This window comes from Hyperolius riggenbachi, chromosome 8 (genome assembly GCF_040937935.1).
Source record: "Hyperolius riggenbachi isolate aHypRig1 chromosome 8, aHypRig1.pri, whole genome shotgun sequence".
NCBI classification, from domain to species: domain Eukaryota; kingdom Metazoa; phylum Chordata; class Amphibia; order Anura; family Hyperoliidae; genus Hyperolius; species Hyperolius riggenbachi.
The window spans coordinates 41633713-41661644 of NC_090653.1; the positions used below are offsets into that span (position 1 = coordinate 41633713).

General features: G+C 46.1%; 1 protein-coding gene and 1 long non-coding RNA gene across 2 annotated transcripts in view; one reads left to right on the forward strand and one right to left on the reverse strand.

Annotated features, from left to right (window-relative positions):
• LOC137528752 (uncharacterized) lies at positions 1–18748 on the reverse strand. The gene is made up of 3 exons (XR_011023461.1): positions 18559–18748; positions 14876–14983; positions 1–279 (listed from the first exon to the last, which is right to left on the reverse strand). It is a non-coding gene; the product is annotated as an uncharacterized lncRNA (long non-coding RNA).
• FKBPL (FKBP prolyl isomerase like) overlaps positions 18748–27932 on the forward strand; it is a 13573-nt gene continuing 4388 nt past the window's right edge. Inside the window, exon 1 of the mRNA XM_068250290.1 lies at positions 18748–18802. The gene's annotated coding sequence lies outside the window, so the exon portion shown is untranslated. The remainder of the gene's footprint in view (positions 18803–27932) is intronic.

Below are 27932 nucleotides of genomic sequence, written 5' to 3' on the forward strand. Positions count from 1 at the left end.
TAATTTCACACATCTTTATTGAGAGAGCACAGCAGTGGCCCTTGCCTCACCCCCTCCCAATCTCTGTGTGCAGAGGATGCTGGGAAGAGGTTCATTCTTCTGCTGTGCTTCCCCCACATCTGTGGAGAGAGACCTCACGACACGTCCTTTCTTCAGCCCATGGTTAGTACGGCACCGGGTCACGTGATGGGGACGTCGAGGGGCTGGGGGAGTCTCCGGGCTTGTCGGGGTTCAGAGGGGCAGCTGACTGAGATTTTCCTGCAGCATCCTTCTTGCTCCCTGAGAAAAACAAACCAATCAAAAAGCATCAATGATGTATTTCAAGAAGTATAGGCAGACAATCACAGCGTATTAAAATAAAAAATAAATGTCACCTGCAAAAATGATCACTAAATTACCCACTGATGAATAATGAAAAAATTATACTATATTACTGATTCTGCCATCACAAAGATATGAGAAACCTCATCTGCCAATGGCTTCTACATACATCCACTTAAAGAGAATCTGAAGTGAATTAAAAAAACAACAACAAAAAAACCCAGATACTTAACCACTTCACAACTGAGGGGTTTTACCCCTTGATCACCAGAGCAATTTTCACCTTTCAGCGCTCCTTCCATTCATTCGTCTATAACTTTATTATTACTTATCACAATGAAATAAACTATATCTTGGTTTTTTCGCCACCAATTAGGCTTTCTTTAGGTGGGACATTATGCCAAGAATTATTTTATTCTAAATGTGTTTTAATGGGAAAATAGGAAAAAATGTGGGAAAAAAATTATTATTTTTCAGTTTTTGGCCTTTATAGTTTTTAAATAATGCATGCTACTGTAATTAAAACCCATGAAATTTATTTTCCCTTTTGTCCCGGTTATAAAACCGTTTAAATTATGTCCCTATCACAATGTTTGGCGCCAATATTTTAATTTGAAATAAAGGTGCTTTTTTCAGTTTTGCGTCCATCCCTAATTACAAGCCCATAGTTTATAAAGTAACAGTGTTATTATAAAGTAACAGTGTTATACCCTCTTGACATAAATATTTAAAAAGTTCAGTCCCTAAGGTAACTATTTATGTTTTTTTTTTCATTGTAATTTTTTTTTAATTACAAAAAAAAATAAAAAAAATTGGGGAGTGTGGGAGGTAAGGAGTTAATTTTTAGTGTAAAACTCATTTATTTGTATGTGAAAAATGCTTTAGGGTGTAGTTTTACTATTTGGCCACAAGATGGCAACAGTAACTTTTTGTTTAATGCGACCTGCAAGCGTTCTTCTGGACGCTTGCAGGAAGTACTAGGAGGCTGAGAACGTTTTGTTTTTTTCACAATGATCGCGCTGCTTATCGGATAAGCAGCGGATCATTGCAGGGCTTAGATCAACGAACGGGAATGAATTTTCCTGTTCATTGATCTCCGGGTGAGCGGCCGGCGGCGTATTTACTAGCGGGAGTGCGCGCTAGAGCGAGCAGGAGCGCGGAAAGTACGCACTTCTCCGTCCCTGGGGGTGAAAGGATAGAAAAAGGGATGGAGAAATGCGTACGCCTGGGGGTAAAGTGGTTAAAGAGGAACTCCAGTGAAAATAATGTAATAAAAAAAGTGCTTCATTTTTTGCAATAATTATGTATAAATTATTTAGTCAGTGTTTGCCCATTGTAAAACCTTTCATCTCCCTGATTTACATTCTGACATTTATCACATGGTGACATTTTTACTACTGGCAGGTGATGTCAGTGGAAGCTGCTTGCTTTTTTGGCATTTGGGAAACAGCTGTAAGCAGCCATTTCCCACAATGCAACAAGGTTCACAGGCGGGAAACTGCCATGGTCCTTAGTTACCTGTGGGAGGGGTTACACCACAACATCAGCCATACAGAGCCCCCTGATGATCCGTTTATGAAAAGGAATAGATTTCTCATGTAAAAAAAGGGGGTATCAGCTACTGATTGGGATGAAGTTCAATTCTTGGTTACAGAGGTAAGGCTCTGGGTCCTATAGAGCTTACCCGCTCCTCTCACGGTCCCCGGGTTCCAGCGCTGGCTCCCCAGTTCAGATCTCCAGCTGCGAGAGGCATCTGAAGTCTTCAGGAATCGGAGTGCTTCTGAGATGCTCCATACTGTGCATGCGCGAGTGCTCACACATGCACAGTACGGAGCGCCCGTCTTCGGGAGCACTCAGCTCCTGAAGACTTCCAAAGCTTACCGTAGCAGCAGAGAGCAGTCTCCAACCCATTGGTCGGAGACTGCCAACGGGGGAGCCGGCGGTGGAACGTGGGGACCGGGAGGAGAACGGTAAGGCTCTATAGGACCCAAAACCTTTTCTTAGGGGAGTATTTCTTGTTTGTTTATTAATTCACACTCACTTTAAAGCAGGGGTGTCTAAACTTGTTAGGCCAAGGGCCATAGTGCCACTGTTGAGAGTGTTAGGGGGCTGATAAACAGTTTTTGCTGAGAGCAGTTAGGTACACTATATGCTTGTGACATGTTGTCAAATGGAACATTTCCACGGGAAATAACCCCTATACCAAAGGAGGGGGCCCCATGCTAATTTCACGGAGGGTGTACCATGCGGTCGTTCTTTAAGGCCTCCTTCACACCGGGAATCGCAAAACGCAAGCAACATCACAAGTGTTTTGCAAAGCAATTTTCCAGCACTTTTTCACTTTACAGGAAAATGGTTTTGGAGCGGTTTGCCATTCTATAACATTGAAATGCAATTGTTCCAAAATCCCTAAAAAATGACTACATGCAGCGCTTTTGTGATTTCACTGCCACATACATTACACTGCAGTAGCGCTTTTCAAAACGCTAGCAATTGCCAGCGTTTGAAAAAGCTGCTGAAGTCGCTACAAAAATGCTCCAGTGTGAATGAGGCCTAACTGCTTATAATGAAGGACGTCTGCAGCTCTCGAGGGCCACATAAAATGACGAGGGCGGCCGCATTCGGCCTGAGGGCCTCGAGTCTGACACTTGTGCAGTAAGTAATGCATTAGGATGTATGCGGTATACATAAAACACTCTCCACACTGGTGTAACATGCCTGGAAGGTCATGAATGTATCAGCAGAGGGAGCGGACCACCCACCAGGACGTGTGTGGGAGGACTAGAAAGACCACCAGTCAGAGCACTAGCATTTCTGGAGATCAGCCAGCACCTGCCAATCAGCTTGTCCCAAAAGCAGCACTCAGACGTCACCAGCCTGGCTCCGTTCCAGCACTTCCTCCCGATACACCAGCAGAATCTACTCCGCTTCAGTAACCACCAGGGATCAGCGACGGAATATGAAGACCTGGAGGCTGACACTCCGAATAAAGTCCTGCTGCAGCTTATCGTCTGTCTAGATCAGATTCCTGGATCCATCCTGCTCCATCTATGTACATGTCCCCTCCCCATGCTGCTCCGCCCATGTACATGCCCCCTCCTTCCTATACTGCTCCATCCGTGTACACACCCCCTCCCCATACTGCTGCATCCATGTACACGCCCCCTCCCCATACTGCTCCATCCATGTCCCCTCCCCCTATATTTATCCATCCATGTACACGCCCACTACCCCATACTGCTCAGTCCATGTCCACATCCCCTCCCCCTACACTGCTCCAGCCATGTACACGCCCCCTCCCCTATACTGCTCCATCCATGTACACGTCCACTCCCCCATACTACCCCATCCATGTCCCCTCCCCCTATATTTATCCATCCATGTACACGCCCACTCCATCATACTGCTCAGTCCATGTCCACACCCCCTCCCCTTACACTGCTCCATCCATGTACACGCCCACTCCCCCATACTGCTCCGGCCATGTACACGCCCCCTCCCCTATACTGCTCCATCCATGTACACGCCCCCTCCCCTATACTGCTCCATCCATGTACACGTCCCCTCCCCCATACTACCCCATCCATGTCCCCTCCCCCTATATTTATCCTTCCATGTACACGCCCACTCCCCCATACTGCTCAGTCCATGTCCACATCCCCTCCTCTACACTGCTCCAGCCATGTACACGCCCCCTCCCCTATACTGCTCCATCCATGTACACGCGCCCTCCCCCATACTACCCCGTCCATGTCCACTCCCCCTATATTTATCCTTCCATGTACACGCCCCCTCCCCCATAGTGCTCCATCCATGTACACGCCCCCTCCTCCATACTGCTCCATCCATGTACACGCCCCCTCCTCCATACTGCTCCATCCATGTACACGCCCCCTCCTCACATACTACTCCGTCTATTTGGTCACACCATACTCTTGCTATAGCGGTGCTCAGACAGTAATTTGTGTGCCATGAAAACACTGAGCCTAAATTACTACAAAAACTGTGTAATTCGGCTTGAATTATTTCTTACCCCTGAGCCCACGGCAGTCTGGAGGGGGAATAGTAATTAGAACTGCCGGGACTTTTGCAGGAGCAGGGTGAGCGGCTTTTCAGCTTTATCCTGCGCCCAAGTTTTCCAGCGCCTTAACTACATGTACACCTAATCCTACCAAAACTCAGTACTAAAAGCCAGCGCCACAGAACAGACGCCTACGCTCTGCTTCATTTCTGATGGGATGATGATAAGTTTAAAGTTTAAAAAGGACCAGTGTCAGGAATATAGCAGCTAGTTATGAGGCTGATGATGTAAGGATAACAGGAACATATTTCTTTCATTTTTCTATCTGCTGTATATTTTGTCAGAGGTGTAGGTACAGTGGAGGAAATAATTATTTGACCCCTCACTGATTTTGTAAGTTTGTCCAATGACAAAGAAATGAAAAGTCTCAGAACAGTATCATTTCAATGGTAGGTTTATTTTAACAGTGGCAGATAGCACATCAAAAGGAAAATCGAAAAAATAACCTTAAATAAAAGATAGCAACTGATTTGCATTTCATTGAGTGAAATACGTTTTTGAACCCTCTAACAATAAAAGACTTAATACTTAGTGGAAAAACCCTTGTTTGCAAGCACAGAGGTCAAACGTTTCTTGTAATTGATGACCAAGTTTGCACACATTTTAGGAGGAATGTTGGTCCACTCCTCTTTGCAGATCATCTCTAAATCCCTAAGGTTTCGAGGCTGTCTCTGTGCAACTCTGAGCTTGAGCTCCCTCCATAGGTTTTCTATTGGATTAAGGTCCGGAGACTGACTAGGCCATTGCATGACCTTAAAGAGAATCTGTACTCTAATATTCTTACAATAAAAAGCATACCATTCTATTCATTATTTTCTCCTGTGCCCCTCTGTGCTGTTTCTACCACTCTCTGCTGCAATCCTGGCTTGTAATTAACAGTTTTAGGCAGTGTTTACAAACAAACTAACCAGCTTCTAATAGGCTCAGCTAAGCATAGTGTATGAGTCATTCAGAGTATGCAGGGGGCCTGCAGAGGGTGTGTATCGCTTCTACCAATTACAAGCAGCCCTGCACATTCCACACAATCAAGCTTTAGCCCGACAAACAGGACAGAGGAAAGATACATTGATTTATTACAGAGACAGTGCAGTTAGGAAAGACTGCAGTAAGCCAGAGCAGATTAGAACAGGCATAGGAACTTATAGGATAGAAGAACTAAGGCTGAAAAAATTGTTACAGAGTCTCTTAATGTGCTTCTTCTTGAGCCACTCCTTTGTTGCCTTTGCTGTATGTTTTGGGTCATTGTCGTGCTGGAACACCCATCCACGACCCATTTTCAGTGTCCTGGCAGAGGGAAGGAGGTTGTCGTTCAGGATTTCACGATACATGGCTCTGTCCATTTTCCCATTAATGCGATTAAGTTGTCCTGTGCCCTTAGCAGAAAAACACCCCCAAAGCAAAATGTTTCCACCCCCATGCTTGACGGTGGGGACGGTGTTTTGGGGGTCATAGGCAGCATTTTTCTTCCTCCAAACACAGCGAGTTGAGTTAATGCCAAAGAGCTCTATTTTGGTCTCATCAGACCACAGCACCTTCTCCCAGTCACTCACAGAATCATTCAGGTGTTCATTGGCAAACTTCAGACGGGCCTGCACATGTGCCTTCTTGAGCAGGGGGACCTTGCGAGCCCTGCAGGATTTTAATCCATTGCGGTGTAATGTGTTTCCAATGGTTTTCTTGGTGACTGTGTTCCCTGCTAATTTGAGGTCATTCACTAACTCCTCCCGTGTAGTTCTAGGATGCTTTTTCACCTTTCTCAGAACCATTGACACCCCACGAGGTGAGATCTTGCGTGGAGCCCCAGAGCGAGGTCGATTGATGGTCATTTTGTGCTCCTTCCATTTTCGAACAATCGCACCAACAGTTGTCACCTTCTCTCCCAGCTTCTTGCTAATGGTTTTGTAGCCCATTCCAGCCTTGTGCAGGTCTACAATTTTGTCTCTGACATCCTTGGACAGCTCTTTGGTCTTTCCCATGTTGGAGAGTTTGGAGTCTGCTTGATTGATTTATTCTGTGGACAGGTGTCTTTTATACAGGTGACTAGTTAAGACAGGTGTCCTTAATGAGGGTGACTAATTGAGTAGAAGTGTCTAACCACTCTGTGGGAGCCAGAACTCTTAATGGTTGGTAGGGGTTCAAAAACGTATTTCACTCAATGAAATGCAAATCAGTTGCTATCTTTTATTTAAGGTAATTTTTTCGATTTTCCTTTTGATGTGCTATCTGCCACTGTTAAAATAAACCTACCATTGAAATGATACTGTTCTGAGACTTTTCATTTCTTTGTCATTGGACAAACTTACAAAATCAGTGAGGGGTCAAATAATTATTTCCTCCACTGTATGTCAGCCAGTCTGGCTTTTGGAAGGTGTCACCTGGATAATGTAAAGCCTCATCTACACGGGTAGATGAGGCTGCGATCCGGCGGCTCAATTAGCCACCGTATCGCCTCGTCCGCATCCCCGCGCGTGCCCGCCGTGTCCCCGCATTCAATTCCCCGCCGGCGCCGCTTATCTTCCGCTCGATTCCCTGCCATTGTCCCCTCGCGGGGAGCGAGCAGGGAATCGGCGGTGGGGAGATCCGTCCTGTCGGATCTTATCAATCGAGCCGCATCAGCGGCTCGATTGATAAGGAACATCGCGGCCGCATCTACGCGTGTAGATGCAGCTTTAGTCTGTATGTAGATTAAATTTGCATTCAGGGCAGAGATCAAAGGGAACTGCCATTGTCTTCATTGAATAGACCAGTCACCTTCAATAGGCAAAGGAACCTGGACAGTAATTAGGAACTGTCTATCTAGCCACTAGCAAGGAAACACTTACTTAGACAATTACCCGACCAGGTTGGAGCCCACACAGGTGGTCGGCTACCTCTTAGTCTGAATAGTGGGCTGGAAGTGGAATTGCTTTGAAATCTGTAAGTGTAAACAGGATAGTTGTTGTTCTCAAGATACAATTTTTGCCTGTGGAAATTAGAGGAAGGGAATGTTGAAAGCTGACATTTGCATGTCACAGCTAGCCCAGATGTGACAAGTGGCTCGGCAGACTGTGATGTCACAAACGTGGAAATTGCGTTAGTTTTGGGGATGGAACATTCAATGCCCCAGGCACCAAATGGGCCTATAAGAACCTGCACAGGTCCTTCACAACTCGTAGCTCTCTGGAGATAGCAAGGATGCCACCGCCAATGACATTCAAACAACGCGGTAACGTTTATCTTTCCCTTTTATTTCGGCAACCTGTCTTGTGTGTACCTTTGTAAACTCTTAATCTTGTAACTTTTACTTTGTAACTTTTTTACTTTGTTTTTTGTAATCTTTTGTATATATTAATTTCTGCATTGTTCCATGTTTTTCTGGAGTATTAAATTGTTATTTAATAAGCTTAACTTCTGCTGTACTAAACTAACACTCATAGCCTAGAAGAGACTGAAGTGTAACCGTGTATAAGTTCATGCCTGATTACATGATTGAGCGACACTACCTTATAAGATTGTAATTGCATTGTGTGTGGGGCGTTTGTCATACGTTGGCCTAAAGCGCGCAGCTGATCCAACGTACAAAAACGCCAGTGCAAGTAGCTAACAGTATCGTTCGGAACGACTGTTAGTGGTTTTGCTTCACTACAGTGTAAGATTGCAACTGTGCATGTGTGTGCGTGGCGTTCCCGTATTCGGCCTAAAGCGCAAAGCTGACCCGAATACGAAAACGCGGATTGCACACTGAGCACTCGACAGCAGAGTGGACGTGTCTAGCGAACCGCTAGTGGTGGCAGTGAGAAGTGTTTTGAGGGGTCACAGCCTTGTCTGTAGCTTGAATAAGGCTGTTCCCCGCTTGATCTGGTCAAACCCGCAGTCGGGAACCGTATACGCAGGCGAGCCGCGGGCCGGTTCCTGACATATAACATGCAACATAAATTACCTTTTTCCTATGTTGCTGTCACTTACAGGAAGAAGTGCAAATCTGCCTAGGTTTGGAGTAGCGCATCTGCCCACGGGGGATAAAAAGCACCCCTTGGACAGGATCTAAACAAAGATACCGGCCAGACTCTCATGCTAGGTACACACTATGTGATTTTCTAGCAGATTTACTGTCAGATCGATCATTTCCAACATGTTTAATTTGATTTCTGTTCGATTTTTGAGCATTTTCCGATCGGTTTCCATTCACTTCAATAGGAAATCGGACAGAAATCAGATCAGACATGTTGGAAATAATCGATCTGGCATTAAATCTGCCAGAAAATCTCACAGTGTGTATGTTAAGCTTGGAGGTGTAATCTCCACAGTCAGCATACAACACATAAGCTGACGTGAAGGAGGTACACACACCAGCACAAGGGATCAGGATATCCCCAGTTTAGTGGAGGAGAGGACTGACTCCAATAGGAGATTGTGGTGCACAGAGCCGGTGCAGTTCCGAACAGCCACAAACAACACTTTCGTAATAACGTCTCAGCGCAAAGTAGCGCTGAGCGCATAAACCAGGACTGAGGAGATCAGGACAGGTAGACAGAATGAACGCCTGCTTAACTAGCCACTACTTAGTGACAGCAAGCGTTCACAATAAGACAGACTGGAATGAGGCAGCCAATGCGTTTGCAGCGATGGCGTGCCTCACAAAGACAGGACAAGATAGTCAGGAAATAGCAGGATCAAGATAGATGAACGTAACACAGACAAATATACAATAAGTATGTTTTCCTAGCGTATTACAATTACAGCTATCAATGAAACTATTTGTAACGTCTGACTAACATATGTATATATCGGCAATGAACCGATATATGACATAAGCAGGAACACTGACTAGCACTGGAGCAATACAGGGAACAGGGCTCAGAAGGATTCGCTATCTCTTCGCAGAGATGAACGCAATCCACAAACAGGACCAGGAGCAGGATACTAGCTCAGCACGGGTGCTCACGATACGCGCAAACTACCAAAACGTGCTGGAAGGCTGACTAACTGAACACAGGAAATAAACAGTTCGTGTACGTATATATCAGCGACACTGATGTATCAACGTAACACGAATACAAGGAAAACAAAATGCGCAAGTATGCGTATATATTGGCGATGAACCAATATATGACACAAGACAAGCAAGTAACAACTTCTAGAACAAGAGCAGAACTAGGAGGACTCGCTGACCCCTTCGCAGGAGTCAGCGCAGTCCACACGGACCAGGAACGAGGTGGGGCACGAGCAGAGTAACAGACAGAATCTGAGACTATGGTAGCCCATCAAGCATTGCAGGAAGCAGTTCTTTATACTGAGGTCATCCAATGGGAGCAGACCTGCAGATTCCCACACAAGTGAATGGTAATTAATCACAGGCTGACAGCAGGAAAAGGCAGACAATGATATGCAGCCTGCAGGAAAGGGATTGCCCCTCCATTGCAGCAGACAATGTTTGTTTACACAAAAGCATATTAAACTGTCATTAACTTCAGAGCGACTGCAGATGGAATCAGCAACTAGTTTAAGTGCAAACCAAACTATGCAAGAAAATGCATGTAATGACATCAGAACTGCTTGGGTTACAATACCACTGCAGCCAGCAGTAAACGCTGCAGACATGATCATAACAGTGTACCTAGCATCAGTTCTCTGCACACTATTTTGGCAGTTGGTCTGAGCAACAAATGTTCAGCTATTTTACAGAACATGAATGAGGCACTTATCAACGATGAAATATATTTGCATTATTTCTGTTACCCCCTTTATTAAGGTACAGGCATGTAGGTACACTATAAGCTGTTCCTCCAGACTAATACTTACAGCAAACTAGCAGCAGTGTGTGCATGTTCTCTTTGCAGCATTGGGTCCCCAGTTTCTGGGCCAGCACACTATATGCATATATGCAGGGAGGTTTTATTTTCTCCCTGCATTTGTGTGGGTCCTCCCACATTACACAGACACACAGATAAGTTAATTGGTTAACCTCAAATTGGTATGATAGATGTATCACTATGGCAGAGATTAGATTGCGAGTCCTTCTAAGGACAGTCAGTGACATGGCTATGTACTCTGTAAACTGCTGCAGAAGAGGTCACTGCTATAAAAAATAATTTTGATAATATGGTAGGCCAGGACTTGCTGTTGCCCAGTGGTATACCTGGGGAATTTGGCACCCGATGCTATTTACAGACACCCCCTCCTCCCTCCCCCCCGCTACAAAATATGGGGGATTATTGGGGAAAAGGAGTCATTAGAATGTGGATAGAGCTAACCGTTATGAAACTCTGTCCTCTATACAGTGCTTCAGAAGATGTCAGTGCTTCATAAATACACAATAATAATATGGTAGGCCATTAGGCTATGGCAGGATTAGATTGTGAGCTTCTGTGAGGACAGTCAGTGACATGACTATGTGATCTGTAAAGTGCTGCAGAAGAGGTCAGTGCTATATAAATACATAATAATAATATGGTAAGACATTATGCCTAGTACACACCATGCAATTCCCCATCAGATAGATGGGTCAATAGATAATTTCCAACAGAACCGATATGATTTTTCTGATCACTTCTATGCAAATCGATCAGAAAAACGATTGGAAATCAGATTGATCCTGTCAGAAATTATTTATTTGACCCATCTATCTGACGGGAAATTGCATGTTGTGTACCAGGCTTTAGACTATGACTATGGTAGGATTAGACTGTGAGCTCTGAGGACAGTTAGTGACATGACTGTGTACTCTGTAAAGTTCTGCAGAAGATGTCAGTGCTGTATAAATACATAATGATAATATGGTAGGACATTAGACTATGACTATGGTAGGATTGGATTGCGAGCTCCTCTGAGGACAGTCAGTGACATGACTCTGTACTCGGTAAAGTGCTGCAGAAGGTGTCAGTGCTATAGAAATACATAATAAAAATAATAATAATAATATGGTAGGACATTAGACTATGACTATGGTAGGATTAGACTGTGAGTTCCTCTGAGGACAGTCAGTGACATGACTATGTACTCTGTAAAGTGCTGCAGAAGAGGTCAGTGCTATATTAATATATTTACTAATAAGTCAACTGACATTGGCTCAGTTATCCAGTTGTTTCAAGCCACTCTTACTTGTTTTTGTCTAATAGACTTGATAATTAAAATAACGAGGAACAATGTTTGTTTACGCAGTAATAAGCATGTGAGAAAGTGCGAGTGTCGCTTTAAACCGGTTCAGTGTTATAGACTGTGAAGAGTGAGAGATCCAGGCTGCAGACAGAGGAAGCATTAGGCAGCGCAGAGGAAACAGCAGCCCCGCAACACAGTTCCACAGCTAAAACGGGCGGAACAAATGTTCCTCTACACCAGCCAAGAATCAGCAGAGCCATCTGGGGGATTCTGCTGAGAGATAGCAGCACGGTCTGTGCCCAACCCTGTCCTCCTGCTACTCTGCGATCCCTCAGCACCCTCCAGTCACCAGCATATCAAAGCTTTATCTCTGTGTCTGACAACTTCACACCCCTCACAGAAGACATGTGAAAAAGTCACAAGCTAATTTAGGCACAACGTTAAATAACAATATTACTAGCAATATTGGTAAATAACAATTTAAGTGCAACGTTAAATAACAAAAACCGGTCAATTTAATTGCGGTATTACATTATCGGTAAATTTACCAATAATGTTGAACCTAACCTCTCTCTCTACTCTCACACAGCATCCTCCCCTGGTGGTGCCTAACCCTAAGACCTCCCAGCTCTTGGTGGTGCCTAACTCTAAGACCCCACCCTGGTGGTGCCTAATCCTAAGACCCCTTGATGGTGCCTAACCTTAGGACCTCCCAGTTCCTGGTGGTGCCTAACCCTAAGATCCCCCTGGTGGTGCCTAAACCTAAGATCCCCCTGGTGGTGCCTAACCCTAACACCCACCTCCCCACCCCCTTCCCCCGGTGGTGCCTAAACTTGACATCCCCTGATCCCCGCTAAAAATAATATGATACATTTCAATTGCACCCGAAAAAACTAAGAAACTAAACTAAGAAAAATGTGCCTTTTTGTTCAATTTTAGATGTAGCTTTGTTTAGGAAAATGCCTGTCAAATGCTAGCACACCCGACCTGAGAGTGATATAGAGGCTGACAGATTTACTTATTTTAAACAATGCAGGTTGCCTGGCTGTCCTGCTGATTCTCTGCCCCTAATACTTTTAGAAATAGACAGTGAACAAGCATGCAGATCAGGTGCTCTGACTGGATTAGCTGCATGCTTGCTTCAGGTGGGCAATTCAGACACTAGTGATGCCAGAAATATTACCAGGACTTCAAGGCAACCAGTGTTGGTTAAAAGGTAATAAACATGGCATCCTCTATAACCCTCTTACTTCAGGCTTCCTGGAAAAAAAAAAAAAAAATCACAGGCATTTTTCACTGCAAACTAAATAAATAAAAATTGCAGATGTTGTTTTATAAATCCCCAGTGCCAGTGTTGGGCTACTTGTTAGGGGTGACCAATGGGATGCAAATTCTTCTAAATTCGTTTTAGGCAAATCTATGCAGCTTGGAGATGGACCAATGCAGGAGCTGCTACATTTGATTGACTGCATAAAATCGGAATTATTAACTCTCAATAACCATCTCTTGCAATTAAAGTATCCTCAAAAGACTGCTACTCATGGCTTCTACTGCCACCTAGAGGTGAGCTTGGAATTCTTTAAAAACAATTTTCATAGCACAGCAGAAGGCAAGGATCACTGGGGAAAGGAGTGGTTTTATCGGTATCCTTTTTTCTTGCCCCTAGATCAGTGCTGGACAAACTACAGCGGCCGTAGCCGTCCTGTATGCACTGTGAATCCAGTGCAATGGCAGCTTTTGATGCTACGTCAGTGCTTTTCTCATGTGCAGCAGGATCCTTTTTCTCCTGCTGTCTACGTTACTGGGCTGCTTTTCACAACGCGCATGCGCAATGTATTCTCAGTAACAGTTCACTTTAAATTGTAGGCTTCCAACACACCCCAAAGTTTGTGGGTATGGAGGGGACCACCTGATATACCTCTGTGCAAATTTGCACCCCCCCAAGCCCTGCTCATTTCCAAGATACGGTATACGAACCTATCTTAGGAACCAGCAGGGCACGGGGGCTGCAAATGTGCACAGAGGAACCGTATATACTCGCGTATAAGCCTAATTTTTCAGCACAAAAAGTGCAGAAAAGTTACCCTCTCGGCTTATATGCGAGTCAGTGGAGCAGAATGGATGGTGGAGCAGGTTTTGTTACTGGCAATGGAGTGTAAGGATTGTGCACTAGTGATCCTGCTCTTGCCAGCTGGCTCCCTGCTGTGTCTGTTCACCCCATCCCCTGCATCATGGTGTACAGAGTGAAAGTGCTCAAGACTACCTGTGTCTCCTGGCTTGTGGAGCAGAGCGTGCCAGCAATGTGTCAGGGGTGCAATAATCATGGATTCTTCCTGTGTGGCAATCCATGTGTCTCATATCTATGATGTCATCTAGTGGCGTCTTGAGACAACTATATCATCCTTGGGGCCCATCTGGCTACAGGGAGGGAAACGGAATTGTACTGGGGGGGGGGGGGGGGGGAACATCTGACTACTGGGGAGGGGCTTATATGCAAGTCAGTCACTTTTTACTGGTTTCTGAGGGAAAAGTGGGTACCTCGGCTTATATGCGAGTATATACAGTATATCAGGTGGTCCCCTCCATACTCTCAAACTTTGGGGTGTGTCGAAAGCCTACAATTTGAAGTGAGCTGTAGTTGAGAATACACTGCACATCCGCCTTATTAAACGCAGCGCAGTGATGTAAGGCAGCAGTAGGGCAGCAAAAGCTGTCATTGCACTTGCCTGCTGCTGGAAGGCCTGATTTCTCTCCTCCTCCTGATGTCAGTAGTCCTTAAGGACCTGTTTTCACTTGAGCGGAATCTCCAATTAAGGTGGAATGTTGCAGTTTACCGCAGCACACATCCAAATCCCTACAGCAGTGTATGGCATGGCTATAGCGATCCGGGTGGGACTTCCCACAAGCGAGGCGCCGCATTCCATTCGGAAACGGAGGTGGCGCCCAGGTGGAAATAGACCCTACCAATCAAAAAACAATAGCCTAGAATAGGCATCTCTGTACCCAAATGGAATGATGTCATTATAGGCACCTCATTAGGAGATTGGCTAGCACTACCAGGCAGCTGGCCACTTCCACTACAAATCAATGCAGAGGGCGGGTACATTCATTTGATGGGCTGGTAGCACATGGAATAGAGCGGGCAGAGCCACGTGACACACCTGGATATGTTGCTTTGTGGCCAAGTGAGGACAACTGGGCAGCCTCGGACTATTATTGTCTAAAATGAGGAGAGCCCCTTTAGAGTAAAATCAGCAGAAGAAAATGCACAAAAGAACTGGAAGAACCGGTCACATTCCGCCATACTCTCCTTCCTGCGGGTGATGAGGGTGACAGGTGACCTGCTTACAGTGAAACGAGTCCTACAACAACAGAGAGAAGTTTGCATTGACCCACCTTGGCGCAGGACACATGATGGCCTGGTAGTGCCACCGGCTGCGACCGTCTGCCCCACACCTTCGCCGTGCCCGGATCCAGCTATTTTACGTGCCACATAGCGGCACGCTGGCCATGTAAAAGAAAGGGGACAGTGTTACAAAGTGGTAAGGAAGCAGGTTTCAACAGTGCCAGAAAAACAAAACACTAGATCAGGGATGGCCAAATGTGTCCCTACCAGTCATTATATGTGGGTCACAAAGGTAAATGTGAGTTTTAATGCAGTCCCCCCAGTATATGCAGAGTAGCCGCATAAAGTCTGTAGCAGGTGCTCTCTCTGCCATCTGGTTTTCCGCCTGCACTCTGCGTGATTACATGTGACATGAAGAGAAGAAAGTGGACATTGAATGGGTGGACATTGTTGGAGGTAAAAAAAACCAGGTCCACCACTGTGCAGCGGCACTCTGCATATACTGGGCCTGGGGGTGCACAGGATGGGGGGCGGGGGCAGTCTACTAGGCACCTGGGAATTGTATAGGGGAGCCACTAGACACCAGGAAACTGTATAAGGGAGGGATCGTGGTCATTAGACACCAAAAAAAAAACTGTATAGTGAAGGGAGGAGTGCCACTAGACACCAGGTTACTGTATAAGTGAAGGTTGGGGGCTATTAGACACCATAGAACTGTATAGGGGAGGGAGGGGGACCACTAGACACCAGGGAACTATATAGCGGAGCCACTAGACACCAGGTAACTAGACACCGGGGAACTATATAGCGAAGCCACTAGACACCAGGGAACTGTATAGGGAAGCCATTAGTAAACAGGGAACTGTATAGGGAAGCCATTAGAAAAACAGGGAACTGTATAGGGGAGCCACTAGAAAACAGGGGACTGTATAGGGGAGCCATTAGAAAACAGGGAACTGTATAGGGGAGCCATTAGAAAACAGGGAACTGTATAGGGGAGCCACTAGATACCAGGGAACTGTAAAAGGGAGACACTAGACACCAGGGCACTGTATAAGGGAGACACTAGACACCAGGGCACTGTATAAGGGAGACACTAGACACCAGGGCACTGTATAAGGGAGACACTAGACACCAGGGCACTGTATAAGGGAGACACTAGACACCAGGGTACTGTATAAGGGAGACACTAGACACCAGGGCACTGTATAAGGGAGACACTAGACACCAGGGCACTGTATAAGGGAGACACTAGACACCAGGGCACTGTATAAGGGAGACACTAGACACCAGGGTACTGTATAAGAGAGACACTAGACACCAGGGCACTGTATAAGGGAGACACTAGACACCAGGGCACTGTATAAGGGAGACACTAGACACCAGGGTACTGTATAAGGGAGACACTAGACACCAGGGCACTGTATAAGGGAGACACTAGACACCAGGGTACTGTATAAGGGAGACACTAGACACCAGGGAACTATATGGGGGGGCACTAGACACCAAGGAACTCATGAAAAGACACTCATACATCAATCTGAGAATCGGAAGACATAACAAAAGTTGTTTAGGTAATACCTAGGATATCTTTGCAAACTTTCAAAACTGTAAAGGATATCCAAACTTAAAGAGAAAAGTTAAAGAGACACTGAAGCGGAAAAAAAATATATGATATAATGAATTTGTTGTGTACTATGAATAATTACTAGAAGATTAGCAGCAAATAAAATATTCTCATATTTTTATTTTCAGGTATATAGTGTGTTTTCTAACATTGCATCATTCTCTAATATGTGCAGATTACACAACACTCAGCATTCAAAATGATTCTTTCAGAGCAGTCTGTGAAGTAATGACCTCTCCTCTGGCAGAGAAAAAGTAAATAGTTCAATAACACTTGAGATAATAAAAGTCAGATAACAGCCCTCTCCAGGACTTTGAAAGTTGTAGAGCTTAATTGATTTTTTGCATAGAGATAACAACTGGAGTTTCTTAACTCTTCCTGTACTGGAAACAATTAGACTGATGTATCTGATCTTAATGTTTTATTTCTTAGCTGTACTACACATACAAATCAAAATAGCATAGTTTTTTTTTCGCTTCAGTGTCTCTTTAAGCTTTCCTTACCTGATGCTTCGTCCAGCCCCTAGCAGTCTGTCTGGTCCAGCAATGCAGTTCTGCTGCTCTCCAGTGTGCCGCTAGCCCCTCCGAAAGATCCCCAACCACAGTCGTGGTGACGGGCTTCCGCGATTGCGCGTCTCTGCCCATCCTCTCGCTTAGGAGAGAGTGATCGAGAGAGACTCAACTGCAGCTCTGGACCAGATAGACTGCTAGGGGCTGGAACAAGCTCCAGGTAAGTAAAGCTTAAAGCAAACATGAAACGAAAGTAAACTTATGAGATAATGAATTATATGTGTAGTACAGCTAAGAAATAGAACATTACTAGCAAAGAAAAGTGTCTCATTGTTTCCAGAATAGGAACTGAAACTTCAGTTCCAATCTATGCACTAGAGCTCTTAGTTTTGGTGAGCACCCGGCTGTCATCGGCTCACCTCCTCATTCACCTCCTACGCTGTAAGCAGAGCTGCGCAGAGTAACGCCGGCCCTGCATTCTCTTGTTGCGCCACACTCGGCTACTTTTTCATGCCACCCGGCTGGAAAAAAAATTCTGGGGAGAACACTGCACTCAAATACAGTGTCCTGTACAGTGAGACAGCTTGAGAGAAGGTGTTATGGCCCATACTCACGGGCAACTTTTCTTCACTGTCGCTAGCACACGGGAGCGTGTGCGCGACAGTTCGGCGACAGCTCGTCGCCACGTCCCTCCGCGTACACACGCGGAAGAGGGATCAGCGGTGCGACGGAAGCTGTCGCCGACGTTCCTCCTCCCCCCCGCTGGAAGCTCCGTGGTCTCCGTAGAGGTTGCTGTCGCTAGTCTGCATACACACGCGGACTAGCGACAGTTGCGGCGGGAAGTGTCGCCGGGCGATTGACCACGCCAATCGCCTGGCGACAGCAGCGCCGAGCGACGGTTCGGGGTGCGCGCTCGTGTTGCTCCTCATACTCACGGGCGCGTGTTGCGGCGAGAATTGTAGCCCGTGAGTATGGGCCATTAGTGTAGGGAAGGTCAAAGGGTCATTATTTCTGCTTTGTTTTATAGCTCAAAAGCCGAGAGTGTGGTTTCTAAACTGCAATGATATAGTACTTGGTCAACACCAGACCACATATAAATATCAATCTACGAATTAGAAACCATTTTTGTTGTAATGGATTTCTGCCTGGCCACATGGGAATTATTATCAATCTCCTATTTCTGTGACCAAATATAAAGTTTAAAGGACAACTGAAGTAAGAGGGATATACAGGCTGCCACATTTATTTCATTTTAAGTAATACCAGTTGCCTGGCTGTCCTGCGGATCCTCTGCCTCTAATACATTTAGCCATAGCCCCTGAACAAGCATACAGCAGATCAGGTGTTTCTGACATCATTGTCAGATCTGATAAGATTGTTTCTGGTGTGAATCAGACACTACTGCAGTCAAATAGACCAGCAGGGCAGCCAGGCAACTAGTATGGTTTAAAAGGAAATAAACATGGCAGCTTCCATATACTTCTCATTTCAGTTGTCCTTTAACATAATTGATGTAGCTTGTCAGCAGCCATATTATTCCCCCCCCCCCCCCCCCCCTACCTATCAGTATTGTGTTCCTTGTACAATCTGGGCTTACCATTAATGATGAGTCACACCATGCTGGCTGGGCTTTGTAGTGCTCCTCTTGATCTCTCTGGCTGGGCTCTGTAGTGCTCCTCTGTGTGTCTCTGGCAGGCTATTAAGAGTTGTTATGATGATCACCACTCCCTTCCAGTTACACAAGGCTGCAGTGCTGAGAGGGGAGGGGCTACAGGAGCATGCTGGGAAATCAGGCCCCTCCCACCACTTCCTGGTGAAGTCCCAGCCCAGCCTGCAGCAAGGTGAGCAGAGCTGTCAGCATCTCATCTCCATTCAAAGCATGTTGAGCCTTGTAGTCCTGCAGGTGCTGGGGGGAGGGGGGACTACATCTCCCAGCATGCCATGCAAACCCTGCGCTGTAACCTTCCGTCAGTCATCCTCTGCGTCTGTAGTTCAGAGCGTGTGTAGCGTTGTGATTATGTAAGTGTGGGGTGCTGCCAGAGGACTACAAGTCCCAGAATGCATTTGACTGCTCACTGTGGCTTGGTGTGCGCAAGGCATGCTGGTCACTGTAGTCTTGCAGCTACATGTTCCTATGCATTGCAGGGCAGAGCTCCTATATAGGAGCAACAGGTCCCAGTGTGCTCTGAAGTCTGAAGGCCTCTGTGTTATAGTATTGTAGTCCTGCTAAGAGGCATGATGCTGCCAGAGAACTACAAGTCACAGCATGCTTTTGACTTGTCTCCCTTTCTAGATCTGTGTGATTCATTGTAGTCCTGTTGCTTGTTTCTCTGTATTGTATCCTATAGGCAGCATGCAAACCTATACAAGGCATGATGAGCATTGTGGTTCTCCTGCTAAGAGGCATGATGCAGCCAAAAAACTACAAGTCCCAGCATGCTTTTGGCTTGTCAGCTTTTCTAGATCTGTGTGATGCACTCTGGTCATTGTAGTCCTGTTGCTTTTCTGTATTGTATCCAGAGCCAGGACAAGGTTCTGCAGCACCCAAGGCTGAGACAACAAAGTGCGCCCCTCCATCCCAGCTGTCACACACTGATTGCTATTACACTACGAGGCGCCTCAGAGGAGTACATTTGAAATCGGTGCCAGTAGACTTGGGCGCAGGATACAGCTGTTATATGGCTGATCCTGCTTCTGCACAAGTCCGGGCCATTTTAATTACTATTCCCCCTCCAGGCCGCCATGGATAGTGGGGGAATGAAATAATTCGGCTTCCAGTGATTACTGGAGGCCGAATTATTGTGTTTTTTAAGCAACCTCGGCTCCGTCTTCTAACGGAGCCGACGTTACTCACTGAGCGCTGCAATAGGAATGATTCCTATTGTAGTCTATGGAGGCGCCGGCTGCGCCCAAATCTAGCAGAGCTGAAAAGCACTGCTCCGCCTCAGAGACCCATCACCTTAATCTCTAGTTATCTGGCTTGCAATCACTGCCAGGTACCCCCTTTTCTTATTTCTTTCTGCTTCAAGCACAATAGGGGAATGATAGCTGAGTGAGTTGTGCGCCCCCTCCTACACTGCGCCCTGAGGCTGGAGCCTCTCTCGCCTCTGCCTGGCCCTGATTGTATCCTATAGGCAGAGTGCAAATATATACAAGACATGATGAACATTGTAGTTCTACAGCTGCTATGATACTATAATTCCCAGAATGCTGTGAATGCCACTGCTTTATAATATTCCTCCAAACTATCTGTGCCTGTAGTATGCAGACCATTGTAGTGCTCCAAAGATAAATTGTGCTTTTATAGAATTACAAGTCCCAGAATGTTGACTACCTTTTCTATTAGGTCTCTGCAATGCATGTTGGTTACTGTATTTTTGCTGCGGTAGGATCTAGGACTTTTTTTTTCTTTTCTTACAACTAAATGGAACTACAAGTCCCAGCATGCTCTAGTGGTGGTAGTAGTACTAGATCTTCCTCTAAAGGGCAGAAACCATGTATATGCAGTGCATGCTGGGTATTGCAGTCCAAACTGTGTAGCCTTGGACTAGTAAGCAGTTATTAGTAATTATTTCTGTAGTGCTATAATTTTTCATTTTACAACGTGTCATTTGTATGCTGGTTATAATTATTTGCATCTCGCCATCTTTGCTCTTGCAGCTACACGACTCGCACGCATGTGTATTGTCCTTACTAGATAGGAGCTTACAGTTTGACTTTGTGACTTTTCTCCCCTTTAGGACTGGTTCATACTACAAGAGCTTATTTTAAACGCTACTGACTTGAAAAGCTCTTGCTAATGCAATGCTATGGGGGATTTTTACAAAATCACATCGCTCTAGTGTGAACACTCACACACTTAGGATAACATTAGCAGGAGCTTTTAAAATCACAAAGCGCTTAGAAAAGCTCTTGTAGGCCTAGTGCACACCAGAGCGGTTTTGCTGCGGTTTGCGATCCACTTGCGGGTGCGGATCCGCTAGGGTAATGTATTTCAATGGGCTGGTGCACACCAGAGCGGGAGGCGTTTTGCAGAAACGCATACTCCCGGGCTGCTGCAGATTTTGGATTGCGGAGGCGTTTCTGCCTCAATGTTAAGTATAGGAAAAACGCAAACCGCTCTGAAAAACGGCACTTCAGAGCGGTTTGCCAGGCGTTTTTTGTTACAGAAGCTGTTCAGTAACAGCTTTACTGTAACAATACATGAAATCTACTACCCCAAAAACGCTTCACAAAACCGCAAAATGCTAGGTGAAACGCTACGGTAAAAGAAGAAAAAGCGTTTCAAAATCTGCTAGCATTTTGCGGATCTGCTAGCGGTTTTTGGTGTGCACCAGGCCAGAGTGTACATCAGCCCTTAGGCCTTGTTCACATTATAAATTGCCAGCGCTATCGCAAGCGATGGGCGGTTTGTGTCTTTTAAAGCGCTTTTCCTTGCGCTTAGAAAAGCGCTTTTGCTGAGTGATTAATTTTTACACTTCCTGATGTTAGTCAGGAAGTGAACGCTTGTACCCAGAAATTAATAAATATTGTATTTATACATTAAAGTGCTCGGGAAATCGCTGTTCAAAGTGCTTTTTCAAGCTCATTGCGATTTCCCTATACTTTCTATTGACCACAAACGCTCAGAAAATGGTACAGGAGTTGTGTTTGTGATTCAGTAGGAAGCAGAGCGCTCATATATGAACATTCTCAAAGGAAATCAATGCATAAACGCTATTAGAGTGATTTACAAAATCGCCAGCGCTTAAAAAAAAACGTATAAGAGTGGCTGCGCAGGCAGACTTCACAGTAGCATAGACACAGGCTGCGCAGGCACAAAGTACAGCCTTTGCAGTAGCATGGAGCTGCTCGTGCATGAGATGCTCTGTGCCACTGCGAACTCTACTGGCGCCTGTGCAGTGTGTCGCACTCATTCACGGAGCTACAGGTTTGCTTTACCAGGTACAACATTTGTAATTTAGAACTTTTACATTTGTTTGCTCTTTCTCTGGTCTGTGGTCACACTTTAATAAGGCCAGTTTGATTTGTGTAGGTGCAGGGGGTGCACTCATTGCCTGTCAGCTCCTCCCCCGAGCACTGGCCCATGCTCAGCAAAGGCACTGGAGAGACGACTGTTACATGCCGTTTGATTTGGGCAGGTGCAGGTGATGTACTCACTGCCCGTCAGCTCATCCCCCGGGCACTGGCCCTGGCTCAGCATAGGCAGTGGAGAAACGACTGTTGCATGTAGTCACATCAGATCATGGCAACACTCAGGTGCGACATGAGGCGGTTACATGCTGCCAGGTAACCACGCCGCACCAACAAGCATGCAGCTCCACCTCTGGCGAAAGAGGAGTTCTGACAGATGCACGTCACATGGGCGGTTTTGTGATTGTGTCTGGTTGGTCTGACCTGAAGATGGGTTTTTGTCACGGCTATAGAATTTGATCGGTCCTCTTCCAAGCTGCATGCATACATGTACATTACATGTCCACAGCTCTACTGTGCATTCATGCACATGCAAGGCCTGCTCTGGGACTGCCAGCCTCTGGGCACCAATCATAAAGGTGACTGGGTGGAAAGTCTCGCTCGAGCGGGAGAGGCTGTAGTCTAACGGCATATAGTGTTTAGTGTACCTGTAATGTCGTTGCATCCTCACCGCAAAAAAAAAAGATACTCCCCTCAGTAGAGGCTTCCCGGTCTCCCTACTGTACTGAGACCCTCTAAACCACCCTCGAAAAAGTCAATGATTGCTTGCAGCTACACTCCCCTCCATGTACAAGCATGGGCGCACTGTGCAGGTTTAGTGCACAGCCTGCGCAGTAGTATGGAGCCACTCGGGCACAGGTTTTTTTTTCTCAATGCATGTGCGGCTCTGCGCTACTGGTGCTTGCACAGTGAGGCGGCACTTATACACAGAGGGGACCGTGGTCACAAACATAAGAAGGATCCTGGTAGGCAGTGGAGGTGAAGCCTCTAGATCATTCCCCTACTGACGTAAGTATACAACTTTTTTTTTTTTAAAGGTGTACTTTAACCACTCAGGGCTCGTTTCCACTATCGCGAATCCGCATGCGTCCAACGCATGCAGATACGCACATGTAATGCAAGTGGATGGGCCTGTTTCCACTGTAGCGTTGTTGAGGTGCGTTTTTTTCAGCGGTGAAAAAGCGCACAAAAGAGCCGCAGAATTCGCCTGCGAGTGGAATGCATGCGAATCGCCGCTAATGTATTTAATAGGGAATTCGCATGCTGTTTTGGTATGCGAATTTTCATGCGAAAAATCAATGGAAAAAGCACACCGGCATTGCCATGGTTAAATTCGCATACATCGTCATCCAATGCGAATTCGCACGAAAATTCGCATCCGCATGCGAATTTTGCCGCAGCGATTTCGCAACGCAATAGTGGCAACGAGCCCTCAATGACAAGCTGACTTATAAAAACGTCCTGCTAGAGCCTCTTAACGATGATAATGATTCCTGAGCATAGCCAGACTGAATGCTCAGTCGGGGATTTTATCAGGGCTGCTAAGCCGCAAGCTGAGCAGTGAAGGATGAAACAGCGATCAGGGAAGGTGTTGTTCTCTAATGTTCCCACTGATATATATGGTAAATACATGAGGGTGCTTTGTCTCTGGTTCACTTTAAAGTGGAAAGTTTACACATTGGAACTAGTGGACAGGTAGCTGGGGCTGATGCACAGTCTTGAGAAAGCCCACTGGGTGAAACGATCGTTGACCATCCTCCGCTCCTCCATACTGCTGCCTGTGTCCGATAAGTATTGTGTACCTTTTTAATCACTATCTGATTGCTATAAGCATTTTAAATGAAGAATCATTAAAAAGTGCTGGAGATTTATGATGAGTGCTCCTGGATTCTCTATTCTTCGTGAATTATCATGTAAGTCTATGGCAGTGCATGGTTTGCTTCAATGTTGGCGTTGTGGCACGCATGTGCGGAAACTTATTTTTACAATATGCTTCTGTTCACTTCCGTATCTCTAAAACAGGAAGTGACCACATGCGAGCGTCACTTCCTGTTTGGATCCCGGTCAGAAGGGGATTACCGCATACTAATGCGGTAATCCTCTGGGCCGCACTGCAACGCTGCAGCCAATATGCAGCCTGAAGCCGGCATTAAGCCCCATCTACACCATACAATTTTTTTGTCCGATTGGATTCAATTTGATTCGATTCATTGATTCGATTTGATGCAATCCGACATGTCCGATCAGCATTCGATTCAATTTGCCATTGCAATGGCAAATTGAATCCCGATCGGACATGTCGGATTGAATCGAATCAATGAATCAATTTGAATCAGACAAAAAATTGTATGGTGTAGATGGGGCCTCAGGGTGGAAGTCCAGATACACAACAGGTATTGGAAGATTTCCATCCCTTCCCTGATCTTCCGTTGGGTTGCACGGTGTATGGCTAGCTAATCAGCCTCATCCCTGGGCAGGCCCTTTTCGCTGGTCTAATTTCTTGTAGTGATAAAACAAAATCTCTCCCCTTTATCAGGACAAATGAGCCCAATGAGTTCCCTTTGTCTGGGTAAATCTGTAGGCTGAACGTGTGATTTTGCAGTTGCTATGGAAGTCACAGCACATTGTACCCTCTTGTAAGGCTGCGCTGGAATAATGACTAGTCAGGCAAAATGAAGTAAATTATCACGTAGCGCTCTGAGCTGTTTTGTCAGGTAAGACACGCACGCTTTGCAGTGGCTGGGAGCCTGAGAGTGCCGCAGTCTCTTTCTGCAAGAGTACCTGCGCACCATTCAGTATGTTTCATAAATGACATGTTACGTTTGCTAAAATCATCAAAAGTAAAAAAAGCTCTATGAAAAAAACTAAAGGGTGCCATTAAAGTGGACCGTTGCACAGGACAGAAGGAAAACACAGAGAAATGCACCCTGTACGTATTTAGACAGTTTAGCCTGTGTACTCCCCCCCCCCCCCCCCCCCCCCTTTCCGTCACTAATCACAAGTGTAATTTCATCTCTCAGCTGTCAGCTCAGGAATCTCAGCAGAGCAGATAATTTGTAAACACAGGGTGAAAGCAGGAAGTTGACACTTCATATTTATTGCTGGATGCGTACCACCTGTAACAAAGAAATGTTTTTCTTTAAAGCTAATGGGAACCTAAAAAAAAAAAAATCAGACACCTACGGAGCGGAATGCTCTGGGTTCTATAGAACCTTTCCGCTCCTCTCACTAATCTCTCGCTACAGCGATGTCACCCCCCCTAGCAATATTTGACCAATCAGTCGAATACTGCTCTCTGCTGCTGCAGAAAGATTCGGAAGTCTCCAGGAGCCCGAGTGCACCAAAGACAGGCAGCTCTGTACTGCGCCTGCACGGACACGCTTTCTCGCACTCTCACGCATGCGCAGTACAGAGCTGCCCTTCGGGGGAACTCAGCTCCCGAAGACTTCTGAAGCCTCCTCCGGTGTGGGATTCAAACGGGGGAGCCAACGCTGGAATGAGGGATCCGTAGGACCCAGAACCTTCCCTCTCCTTAGGTAAGTATCTGTTAGCTTTTTTTTTTTTAAGTTCCCAATAGTTTTAATTGTTATTATGCTGTTGCTTATCTTTAAGAGCAGAAGGGAAGTTCTGAGTTCAGGTCCCTTTCAAAAGGTAATAATTAAATAGCCTCTGATTGGCAGGCCCGGACTTATCTCATAGGAGCCTGTAGGCACAGATGTCCTGGCACCTTCGACGCATGAACCTACAAACTTCCACCGAAGGGCACTGCAGGTGCGCTGGCTGTCCCAGCTGTTACTTCTCCCTTACTTCCCTTGCCTGTCATAGGTAGCTACAGGTGCCTCTTAGTAATAGGTAGCTAGAGGTATCCTCAATATTAAGTAGCTAGTGGTGTCCCCAAGTATTAGGCAGCTAAAGATACCTCAGTATTAAGTAGCTAGAGGTGCCCCTGATTGAAAGGATATCTCGTCAGTGGAATGCAAAGAAGAGGGTACGTAACCTCTCATTTACACACCCATCAGGACTCTGCATAGGGAAGGAGGAAGGGAGGCACTCGGGGAGGAAAGGGAGCCGCCTTTCCATCACCAGGCGCCTATAGGCACGAGCCTACAATGCCTTATGGTAAATCCAGCCCTGCTGATTGGCCAGTTGTAATCATATGATCATGATCCACTTCTGCTTCCTATAAAGGCTAAAAGCAGGAAGCACAGATTTACATGTCGATCACATGCTTTACATTGGAGAAACTGATCATCTCTATAATTTGCGTTGCATTCGAATACAGGGCTAGTTCAGTACGCCGACAGGCTAACAAGTGATTTAAAGAGGATGTCATATTTGTTTCTGTTTAAAAAAAAAAAAAAAAATGAGTACAGCACAGAGTGTTCCTGGGATCGCAGCTCCTCCTTCTCCGGCATACAACTGGAAGACAAAGATTTGGATCCTGTCAGGCTGTTCTCAGAAGTGGCTACTACTGTGCTTTTAGGAGGACAGGCTCTCTTTAAAGGGGAACTGAAGAGAGAGGTATATGGAGGCTGTCATGTTTATTTCCTTGTAATCAATACCAGTTGCCTGGCAGCCCTGCTGGTCTATTTCTCTGCAGTAGTATCTGATTAAAACCAGAAACAAGCATGCAGCTAGTCTTGTCAGATCAGACTTATAAGTCTGAACCACTGAAACACCTGATCTGCTGCATGCTTGTTCAGGGGCCATGGCTAATAGTATTAGAGGCAGAGGATCAGCAGGGCTGCCAGGCAACTGGAATTGTCTAACAGGAAATAAACATGACAGCCTCCATATACCTCTCTCTTCAGTTCCCCTTTAAACCTACTAGCCCAGCTGTTTAGAAGAAAAGGGATACATGACAAAGCTTTAATTAACTGTTTGTGATGTGCACAAAGCTTATGCCTAAAGGCCCATACACACGTCGGATTTTAGCGAACGACCCGTCGGTTGAACGTTCCGTCGTTTGGACGTTTTCGCGTCAAATCCGACGTGTGTACAGACTATCGTTCGGGTGATAAGACTGGTTACCAGCGATCCGTGGGTCGTTCGCTAAAATCCGACGTGTGTATGGGCCTTAATACACACACACGATGAGATTTTCTGGCAGAGTTCTTGATGGATTGATTATTTCCAGCATTTCCGATCGATTTTCAGATCACTTCTGTGAAAAATCGATCGGAAATCAGATTGGACATGCTGGAAATAATCCATAGTCCCTCTAGATTGTAAGCCTTTGGGCAGGGTCCTCCTCCTTTTGTGTCCTACCTGATCATGCACCTCCATTACTGTGCACCCATGCTATGCATCTGAGTGAACTCAACTTGCCTAATCTCCATGCTCCATCCAGATGACTGGCTAAGCCAAGGGTCCCCAAACGTTTTGGGTCGAGGGCCGGGTCAACATACGTCAGACTGCTGGGGGGCCGGAGTATACATAAAATGATGTAGAAGTCTTTGCGGGCCAGACAGTGAAGCATACCCAGGTGGCAACCTGCACTCCAATTGGACAGCAGTGTCACCTGATGTGGAATTTGATTGGAAACCAGCGAATTACAGTTTTCTGGCTTCATTCTATATGCGGACCACCAATATTTAACCTCCTTGGCGGTAACCCTGTGTGTGACACAGGGTAAGCCGCCGGAGGGTGCCGCTCAGGCCCTGCTGGGCCGATTTACATAATTTTTTTTTTCAAACACGTAGCTAGCACTTTGCTAGCTGCGTGTTTGGTCTGATCGCCACTGCCGATGCGCCGCTACCCGCCGCGGATACAGGCCCCCCCCCGCATACCCCTTGCGCAGCCTGGCCAATCGCTGCCAGGCTGCGCTATGGGGTGGACCGGGACTCCCTGTGACGTCAATGACGTCACTCCGTTCGTCGCCATGGCGACGGGGGAAGCCCTCAAAGAAATCCCGTTCAGAACGGGATTTCCTTATGGGCAAGCAGCTCCAGCGGCGATCGGAGGGGACGTGCGGACGCCGCAGGGAGGGGGGAAGCA